This window comes from Trichechus manatus, unplaced genomic scaffold (genome assembly GCF_000243295.1).
Source record: "Trichechus manatus latirostris isolate Lorelei unplaced genomic scaffold, TriManLat1.0 scaffold00086, whole genome shotgun sequence".
Classification (NCBI taxonomy): Eukaryota; Metazoa; Chordata; class Mammalia; order Sirenia; family Trichechidae; genus Trichechus; species Trichechus manatus.
In genome coordinates this window covers 4,152,158-4,163,160 of record NW_004444022.1, presented here as the reverse complement: position 1 = coordinate 4,163,160, position 11,003 = coordinate 4,152,158, and the positions used below count along the sequence as shown (strand labels likewise).

At 39.2% G+C, this 11,003-nt stretch overlaps 1 protein-coding gene and 1 pseudogene across 1 annotated transcript in view; both read right to left on the bottom strand.

The window, feature by feature from the left end:
- Positions 1 to 11,003, bottom strand: part of ASB12 (ankyrin repeat and SOCS box containing 12) — a 358,674-nt gene that overhangs the window by 18,586 nt on the left and 329,085 nt on the right.
- LOC101361699 (oxidoreductase NAD-binding domain-containing protein 1 pseudogene) lies at positions 2,876 to 3,810 on the bottom strand (annotated as a pseudogene).

Genomic DNA, 11,003 nt, shown 5'->3' with positions numbered 1-11,003 from the left:
AGTTACTACAAATCTTGCCCTATGACAATGGTTAACAATCTCACAACACGTCAACAATATCCTTACTCAACCTTGGGTTCCCTATCCAAACTTTTATTTCTTGACATCACCTTAACTTCCTCTCCATATGAAAGTTCTATGACTACACTATTTAGTCCTTCTTTTGTTTTAATGTTATCATCATTTACATATTGACATCTCTGTTTTCCTATTTTCAATCTTTTAGGTTTGACTTTTTTTTGTGACTTCCCTATCTGGGTTGATAACTTGTTGTTTTGTCCTGTCTTCTATTCCTGGGTTGTTGTTTTACTTCTTCCTTACCAATTTAGATGCCTTCATTTCCCTTTCTTGCGTTGTTTCTCTTGCTAGGACTTCCGGTACAATGTTGAATAAGAGTGGTGATAAACGACATCCTTGTGTGGTTCCCGTTCTCAAGGGGAATGCTTTCAGTCTCTCTCCATTGAGAATAGTGTTGGCTATTGGTTTTGTATATATGCCCTTAATTATGTTGAGGAAAAAATTCACTTCTATTCCTATTTTGCTGAGAGTTTTTATCACGAATGTGTATTGAACTTTATCAAATGTCTTTTCTGCATTAATTGAGATGATCATGTGATCCTTGTTCTTTGTGTTATTTATGTGGTAGATTATGTTAATTGATTTTCTAATGTTGAACCATCCTTGCAGACCTGGTATAAATCCCACTTGGTCATAATGTATTATTTTTTTGTTATGCTGTTGAATTCTATTGGCTAGAAGTTTGTTGAGAATTTTTGGTTATATATTCATGATGGATATTCGTCTATAATTTTCGTTTTTAGTGGTGTCTTTGCCTAGTTTTGGTATCAGGGTTATATTTGCTTCATAGAATTAATTCAGGAGTATTTCTTCTTTTTCTATGCGCTGGAATAGTTTGGATAGTATTGGCATCAACTCTTCTCTTAATATTTAGTAGAATTCTCCAGTGAAGCCATCTGGGACAGGACTTATTTTGTTGTTGTTGGGAGTTTTTTTTTTTTTTTTTAATGACCGCTTCAATTTTTTCTTTTATTATGGGTCTCCTCATATTTTCTAACTCAGTTTGTGTTAGTTTGGGTATGTAGTGTGTTTCTAAAAATTTGTCCATTTCCTCTAGGTTTTCAAGTTTTTGGGAGTACAATTTTTCATACTATTCTGTTATGATCCTTTTTATTTCAGTTGGTTCTGTGGTAATGTCACCCATCTTATTTCTTATTAGGGTTATTTGCATTCCCTCCTTCTTTTGTTAGTTTGGCCAGTGGTTTGTCTATTTTATTGATCATTTCAAAGAACCAACTTCTAGTCTTGTTGATTCTTTTGATTGTTTTCCTGTTTTAAGATTCATTTATTTCTGCTCTAATCTTTATTATTTCCTTTCTTCTGGTGGTGTGGGCTTATTTTGCTGCTCTTTTTCTATTTGTTTGAGTTTTAAGGTTAAGGTATTGATTTTGGCCCTTTCTTCTTCTTTGATGTGTGTGTTTATTGGTATAAATTGACCTGTGAGCATTGTTTTTGCTGCGTCCCAAAAGTTTTGGTATGCTGTTTTTATTCTCATTTTATTCTAGGATTTTTTTTAATGTCATTTTTAATTTCTTCTATTACCCATTGGTTTTTAAACAATGTGTTATTCAGTTTTCATGTATATGATTTTTTCCCTTGTTCTTCCTGTTATTGATTTCTAATTTTATAGTGTTATGATCTGAGAAAATACTTTGTATTATGTCAATGTTTTTGAATTTATTGGTGCTTGCTTTTAAGGCTTGCTTTGTGGCTTAGATATGGTCTATTCTGAAGAATGATCCAAGTGCATTGGAGAAGAATGTGTACTGTGCTGCTGTTGGGTGTAATGTTATGTATATGTCTGTGAGGTCAGGTCGCTTGATTGTGATGTTTAGATCTTCTGTATCTTTGCTGAGTTTCTTTCTAGTTAAGTTCTTTATCAAAAGTAATGTGTTAAAGTCTTCTACAATTATTGTGGAATTGTCTATTTCTCTTTTCCATACTGTTAGAGTTTGTTTTATGTATTTTGGAGCTCTGTCATTGGGTGTGTAAATATTTATTATGATTATGTGCTCTTGGTTTATTGACCCTTTAATCATTATATAGTACTCTTCCTTGTCTTTTATGTTGGATTTTGCCTTAAAGTCTATTTTATCAGAGATTCATATTGCCACTCCTGCTCTTTTTTGGTTATTTACTGTTTGCTTGATATATATATTTTTTCATTCTTTGATTTTTAGTTTATTTTTATCTTTTCACCATTTCTTCCTCAGGAAGATTTTCTGGCCTTTTGTTTTGGTCACTTGCTTGAGCCATCTTGTTCTGCTTCCTTATATGCTATGATATTGTCTGCTGTTTCTGAGGCATTAAGGTGTTATTATATTTGTTTATTGATTGTATGTTTGTTTGCTTCATCCTGTTTTTTTGTTTAAAATATGTTTATTGAAAATAAGATATATAAGTTGCTGTCAAATTATTTAAAGATAGCCTATATTTCACACAAACCATGTTTTCATATGATTAAATGTAACTATATGATTTTTTTTTTCCTTAAGGGCAAAAGAAAAATCTATGTTGACCAATTCATGGTATATAGTTAGATAATGAAAGTTATTAATAAAAGAAAGTCAATATAGCAAAAAATAGTTTAATCAATGCGATCTTTGAAAAAGCTGATCTTTTAAGTCTGTCAATTAGCATTTTCTTTTATTCTCCATCTGGTCACTTGGTTCACAGCCTTAAAAAATAAGACAACTCAAGTAGACATAATTTTTCTTGTCCCAAATAATTTAATATAGTATCTGTTACTGTCCTGAGTAGATCCCACATCTTTCTCTTTTCTACCTTTTCCCATTTCCTACCACCACTTCTCAAAGCAAATATGTTCTTTGTAAACATGGCTGTTTTCTAGTTGCTTGGAGAAAAAGTCCATCATTGGATGTGGGTCACATATATAGAACAAAGTCTCTTGAATTATGATCTCTTATCTCTTTCTCCATTATTCTTCCTTCTCTGATGTATGTATGCCTTGAGTTTGCACTGATTTGTGTAGTCTGATTTGTAACAGGCAAACTGCATGCAGTCTTCTCAGGAAATTCATTTACTAAATTGAGAATATTTTTCTTAAATAGGAGTTCACTGGTATTTTTTGCAGTGTAGAGTAGTTTTATTGTTCCTATCCACTTCCTTTGTTTGCCTGCTCTCTGAGGAGATCTGCTGCGTGTCACAGGATGGAAAGCATGAGGTTAATTCCTACTCTTCCTGCAATGAACACAAGGTTTCTAGAAGCATCTATGGTCTGAGGGTCAAAGAAGAACTCTCCACCCACTCTCAGAACCACTTCAGAGTCAAGTGTACACTGATTGTGAATCCAGAGAGCAAGGGGGTGGTTCATATACTTCACTGCCAATTCTATTATCCTTTCTTGTTCTAGCAGTCTGAGGCTGGGGCATATTGACAGCCCACCAACAACAGAGACTCCTGGGATAAAGAAATCAGCTCATTGGCTAGCTTTAAAGGAAAAATCTTTTTCGGCAACAATCAGGAGGAGCATCTTCACTGACAGCGACTCATGGGCAGCCCCACACACCTTAGCTGTCAACAACTTCCCGGTGAATGACGTTTGCAGTTCTCTCCATGTGATCAGTTTTCCTTTAGGATTTCATTACACTGTTTAGAGTAAGGCCGCGCAAAGACCTACATGTCAATCTCGTCGAAGCAGTTCAAGTGCAGATAGATGGTGCCAAGAGAGCCTTGCAACAACCCAGGAATCATGACAGCAGCATAGAGCATGGTGTTTCTTTAGAAGTCCATGAGATTTTAGGAGTCATTAAGTGTATGGTTGGCTGACTGATATGCAATATTTTGGTCCCAATATTATAGTGAGACCTTTTGATATACACCAGTTGAAACAGGGGCAGTTTTTCCATATACTGAGATTCTTAAAAAGTTCCTGAAAAGTTGAGTGCATCCAGGGATTTTAAAAAGCTGAGCGTCTCCCTGAACCCAGGGTCACTCAGTGAATCAAAATCTCAAGGGAGCTTTTGGTCAGTCAATGGAGAAGGAAGTTGAGGAGGCAGAGCTGCTCCCGCTGCAGTCTCAGACGAAGGGAAGCCATGCACGCTTTCCCAAATGGCACCGAGGGCCTGGTCAATGCTATCTAGCCCCTGCTGCAGCCTTCAGTCGGGTCTGTTTAAGGTCTCCCTTAGGCCGGTGGGCCTGACGAAGGCAAAAGACGGCGGCCATGAGAGCTTTCAACCCTGCTGCTCTCACCTTGCTTCCAGACCCCCATCCTATTTTGTTTTGTTTTGATATATCCAGGCGAGTGGGGCCGGCGTGCTACTCTGGTTGCTCTTCTGGCAGCATTGGACCACTTACCACCTGTTTCTTGTGGATGAGGCAGTGGCTGGGAGTGTGAGCACGGGTCTCTATTCTCCGATTCTGCCGGGTATCTGAGGGAGGGCTGGGTGGGTCTTGGCCGCCGTCTGTTGTCAATCTAGTGGCGCAGGAGTGGGCAGTGGTACTCACAGAGTGGATGGAGTGTCAGGCAAGGAGGGGCTGTGATTGCCACCACTCGCTGGGTTGGGGGTGGGTGGGTGGTGGGTGGATGTGTGCGTACTGTTTTATGGTAGCCGCAGCTCTCCAGGTTGGGGGCAGGTGACAGGTGGGTGTGCACGCAGGGATATGACAGCCGCTGCTCATTGGTTCAGGCGGTTGGGGGGGAGTGGGTGGTGGGTGGGCGCACACATACTCGCAGGGTCACTGACTCTCACTGGATCTGGGACGCGGTGCAGCTGGTGGGTGTGTGAGCACACCTGAGCTTACTTACTGCTGCTTTTGGATGAGTAATAGGGGTGGTGGATGGGTCTGGGGGAGGGTGGAAAGGGACTCATATTATGGTCTCCAGTCAGGCGGGGTGGCTGTGTTATGGGACCCTCAGCCGCTTCTGATTAAGAAGGTGGAGGAGGGGGAGTGTGTCCCTTTGGTTAGCAGATGTGGTTGCCCGGGTACTTCCTGTGCTCCTCATCTGATGTCGCTACTGGTTTTGTCTCAAGATGGCCATGTTGAGCAGGGACAGTTGACAGAACTTCTTCACTCTGTCACTCTTTTTTTGCTGCCTTCATTCAATTTTTCTCCCAGTCTGTGTTTGATTCAATTCTTTATCCTTTGTTTTTGATGTTCAGGTTTCCAGGATTGTTATCTGCATTTGTTTCACTTGGTTTCTCAGGTCTTTACAGTAGAGGGACAGTATGGTGGTCTTACTAAATCACCATCTTGGCTCTTCCCTAAGATCATGCTTTTGGTGTTGTATTCAGAAATAATCACCAAATCCAAGATCACCTAGACATTCTCCTATGTTATCTTCTAGAAGTTACATAGTTTTTGTCTTAGTCATCTAGTGCTGGGCTAACAGAAATACCACAAGTGAATGGCTTCAACAAAGAGAAAGTTTATTCTCTCACAGTCTAGAAGGCTACAAGTCCAAATTCAAGGCATCAGCTCCAGGGGAAGGCTTTCTCTCTCTGTCAGCTCTGGCGGAAGGTCCTTGTGATGCATCAGTCTTCCCTTGGTCTGAAAGCTTCTCAGTGCAGGAACCTCAGGTCCAAAGGACACGCTCTGCTCCCAGCACTGCTTTCTTGGTGGTATGAGGTTCCCATGTGTCTCTGCTCGCTTCTCTCTTTTATATCTCAAAAGAGATTGGATTAAGACACTATCTAATCTTGTAGACCTCATTAGTATAACTGCTGCTAATCCATCTTATTACATCATAGTGATAGAGTTTACAACACATAAGGAAATTGATCAGATTACAAAACGGTACACAAGCATGCAGTACTAGGAATCATGACCCAGCCAAGTTGACAGATATTTTGGGGGGACACAATTCAATCTATGACAGTTTTACATTTAGATCTATGGTCCATTTTGAGTTAAATTTTGTGAAAGGTGTAAGGTCTGTGTCTAAATTCAGTTTTTTTTCTTTTGTATGCAGGTGTCCAGTTGTCTCAGTGACATTTCTTGAAATGTTATCATTTCTCCAATGAATTGCCTTTGTTCCTTTGTCAAAGATTAGTTGACTATATTTGTGTGGGTTTATTTCTGGGCTCTCTCTTCTGTTCCATTGATCTATGTGTCTATTCTTTAACCAACATAATGCTGTCTTGAGGTATAATGTAGCTTTATAGTTAAGTCATTTCTTTTTAATTTGGTGAAGATATGCACAGCAAAACATAACACCAGTTCAACAATTTCTACTGTACAATTCAGTGACATTGGTTACATTCTTCAAGTTGTGCCACCTTTCTCATTATCCTTTACCAAGTTGTTTTACCACCATTAACACAAATTCACAACCCCCTAAGATTCTCATCTAACCTTTTGAGTTGCTGTTGTCAATTTGATCACTTATAGGTAATCCTTTAAAAGCACATGATGCTCAAGGCAGACATTCTTTTCAAATTAAACGAAATTATTTTCTGGTTTGAAGATGACTGCAAGAGATAGTTTCAGTTTAAGGTTTATATATTTCCTCGGGGCTAGAGTTTCAGGGGGTCATCCAGCCTCAACGGCTCCAGAAAGTCTGAATACTATGAGAATTTCAATTTCTGTTCCACATTTTCCCCCTTTTATCAGGATTCTTCTATAGAATCTTTGATCAAAACTTTCAATAGGGGTAGCTGTGCACCATCTAATTATTTTGGTCTCATGGCAAAGGAGGCAGTTGTTCATTCAGGCAAATAGACACACATTCCATATCTTCCTCCTATTCCTGACTCTTCTTTTTCCTGTGTTCCTCCAGGTGAATAGAGACCAATTGTGTCTTCAATGGCTGCTTGCAAGCTTTTAAGACCCCAGGCACTAAGCAATGAACTAGGAGGTAGAACAGAAGCATTGAACACATTATTAGGCCAATTAACTGGAATATCCCATGAAACTATGACCCTAAACCTCCAAACCAAGAAACCAAATCCCATGAGGTTTTGAAAGGGGCTGCATGGAAATTTCACATTTATTGTCAGCTGCATAGGCCTAGTGTCCTGGGTATTATGGTAATGTTAATGAACAACTTGCATAGTTCACTTCTGCATGGTCCTATGCTTCTGATTTATTTTCCTTCTCTCTTCCCTCCTGTTTTCCCATGATTTTATGAAAGTTTAAAAATTAACCTAAGTTCCTCTTTGGGAGGTAGAACAACAAGTGATAAATTCTGAAGGTGAGATGACTGAACAAAGGAACTATCTTGTGATTGAAACCAGGATGGTGTCAGAGGATTTTCAAGAATACCCACAGAGTAGAGACTTCCGGGCAACATGGCACTATAAACAGAAGCACCACCCCGTCCCTCCACAGCAAAGATCAAAAAAACTAAGTGAAACAGAGATAAATGTCGATCCTGAAACCCTAAGCAGCAAATGAAGAGACAAACAACTCAGCCAAGCACCAAATGGAATAAGTAACTGACAGAAACAGAGAGCAAGGAGAGATACATGCAGAGGTCCCCTATCAGCTAACACTGCATGGATCTGCCATCTTGGACTCCTATCAGAGATCGGCAAACAGGGGTATGGGAAAGCAGCTTCACAGAGCTTCCAGCAGGAGACAGAACAAGTGATAACCAGTGATAGATGCTTTCCCACCCCCACCCTTTTTCACCCCTACTCAGCCTTCTCTGCTTCCTGTGGCCACAGTCTCTTGGCTGGGAAGCACTAGCTTCACCCTGGTGCTGCTTGGATTCCACTTGTCTGCACTGGCCAGCCCCCTGACGGCCATTTCTTGGCTGCTGGTGTTGCTTTTTTCCACTTCTTTTGATTTCTTCCATACCTCTCACCACCTCCCCCTCCTTTCTCTCAAATACCTGGCTCTCTGTGCCATCTTTGTTTCTTCCTGAAAGGCTGAAAAATACCACTTGACTGTGAAATTGCTTCCTGGCCCATGCAGCCATGCTGGTGGAATCCCTAGGGCTTCTTTTTGTTTGTTTGTTTTCTTTTCTTTTCTTGGCTTGGGAGCTCCTTCTAGCCGGACAGTACTGTGTGGTTTGGGAGCTACTTCCTTACTCTGTCCACATGTGCAGTGGGATCCCTGAGAGCATTTATTTTTTCTTTGTTTTGTTTTCTTTTCTCTTTTTCCCTTTTAGTCTTTCTTAATTTCCCCGTTTCTTGTCTCTCTATACTTAACTTCTAGCCAGGCTGTACTTCATGCCCTGGGAGAAACTTCCCCAATCCTCGCAGCCACACCAATGGGATCCCTGGAGGCTTTTCTTTTTTTTTTTTTTTTTTTTTTTTTTTTTTTTTTTTCCCCTTTTTTTTTTTTTTCATATTTCTCAGTCTCTCATGTCTCCACTCCAATGGCAAGCTCCCTTAACCCTCTTTTCTGTTTGTTTGTCTGTTTGTATGTTTTTGGCTCCTGTTCCTCTCTCTTCTCTCATCTCTTTCCCATACCTATCTTAGCTCCACACGTCACAATCTCCCCCTCCCTTCCTACCTACCTGCACAGTGCACTCAACATCACACCCCCAAGGAGCACAAGCATGTCCTACCAGAACCTGCCCTGCACTGATTCCTGGCCACTCTCTCAGCCTTAGTACGTGCCACAAACAATTCATCCTGGCAACTCCCCTTAAGTAGGACCTGCCCTGCTGTACCATACCTGAGTAACTGACCCTGCCCATTGGAGAAGGAGGTGAAAAGTATTGTGCCCACAGATGAGCAAACAACAAAGAATGAACAGACACCCTGCTCAGACATAACCAAATAAAACAAAAAAGCAGGAAGAAACAAAAAATTTACAATCAATAAACGAGGAAAATAAATACTGAATGTCCCAAAGACAGCAGACAACATAAAAACATACACAAAAACAGGACAGGATGCTTCCAGTAGACGTCCAAAATAAAACACCAGATGACTTTCCAGTAGAAGAAAAGGCACTAGAACTATCTGATAAGAAATTCAAATCTCTAATATTCAGAGCTATCCAAGAATGGAAGCAAAAAGCAGAAAAAATGAGGAAAAAATAGACAAATTCATGGAAAAAGCAGACAAATTCACGGAAAATACAGATAAAAGATGGAAGAATTCAGGAAAATAATACAGGAACAAAATGCCAAAATAAATTCACAGCTAGGAATCATACAAAAATGACAATTAGAAATCCAAAAGATAAACAACAAAATTTCAGAAATGAACAGTGTCATAGAAGGGCTGAGGAGCAGGTTTGAAACGATGGAAGAAGGATCAGTGAAATTGAAGACAAACACTTGGATACAACCCTGTTTGAGGAAAAAATCAGAAAAAAGAACGAATAAAAATGAAGAAACCCTGATAAATCTGTGGGATACAATCAAAAGCAAAACTCTGTGAGTGATCAGAGTTCTAGAACAGGGGGAGAAAACTTTAAAGAACTGCTGACAGAAAACTTCCCCAATATCATGATTGGTTGAAAAGCTAACCATCCAAGAATCTCAGTGAACCCCATAAAGTATAGCCCTCCAAAGAAAATCACCAAGGCATATTATAATCACATTCGCTAAAACCAAAGACAAAGAAAGAATCCTGAGAGCAGCTCGAGAAAAACAAAAAGTCACATACAGAGGAGAAACAATAAGACTAACCTCTGATTATTTGGCAGAAACCATGCAGGCAAGAAGGCAATGGGATGACATATATAAAACATTGAAAGAAAAAAAAATTGCCAGACAAGAATAGTATCTCCTGCAAAACTCTCATTCAGATATAATGGTGAAATTAGGACATTTCCAGATAAACAGAAATTAAAGGATTATGTAAAAATCAAACCAAACTTAAAAGAATTATTAAAGGGAGTCCTTCAATCTGAGAACAAACAACATCAGAGCACAGGCTGAATCTAAGATGCAGGATCGAACTAGGCAGATACCAACCTAGGAAATGAACTCTCAAGGACTATCCAAAACCAAAAGAATTACAAGGAACCAGACAGGTTAATCTGAAAATGACAGCAACATCAGAACAATAAAAGGGAATAAATGGTGTAGATATAGAACCTTCTAATGGACAGGAAGGCAAGGTTATACCAAGTAATAATAGACTGGTTCAAACCTAGGAAGATAAGGGTAAATTTCAAGGTAATCACAAAATAAAGGAGAAAAATATAAAGTCTCAGTAAAAACAAAACCTACAACAACAAAAGAAATGAAGAAAGTATCCACAAACAAAAGGAATTCAGCACAGGGGAGTAAGAGGAGCAAAGAAAACATCAGCACCACGGAAAAAACACTACAAAATGACAGCAATAAACTCACACCTATCAAAAATTACACTGAATGCAAATGGCCTGCATGCACCCATAAAGAGAATGTATAAAAAAACAGGATCCATCAATGTGCTGTTTACAAGAGACACACCTTAGAAACAAAGATGTAAATTTATTAAAAATCAAAGGATGGTAAAAAATATATCAAGCAAACAGCTACCAAAAAAGAGCAGGAGAGGCAATACTAATCTCAGATGAAATAAACTTTAAAACAAAATCCACCATAAAAGACAAAGAAGGACACTATATAATCATTAAGGGGATGATCCATCATGACGACATAACCATAATAAACATCTGCACACCCAATGATAAGGCTCCAAAATACATGAAACAAACTCTAACAGCACTGAAAAGAGAAATTGAATGTTCCACAATGGTAGTAGGAGACTTCAACACACCACTCTTGGCAAAGGACGGAACATATAGAAAGAAACTCAACAAAGATACAGAACACCTAAAGGGCACAATCAGCCAACTTGACCTCATAGACATATGTAGAACATCCAACCCAACAGCCACAAAGTACACATTCCTTTCCAATGTTCATGGAACATTCTCCAGAATAGACCACATCTTAGGCCACAGAGCAATCCTCAACAAGATCCAAAACGTTGAGATGATACAAAGTCTCTTCTCTAACCACAACACCACCAAGGTAGAAATTAACAGCAGGAAGAGCAAGAAATAAAAAT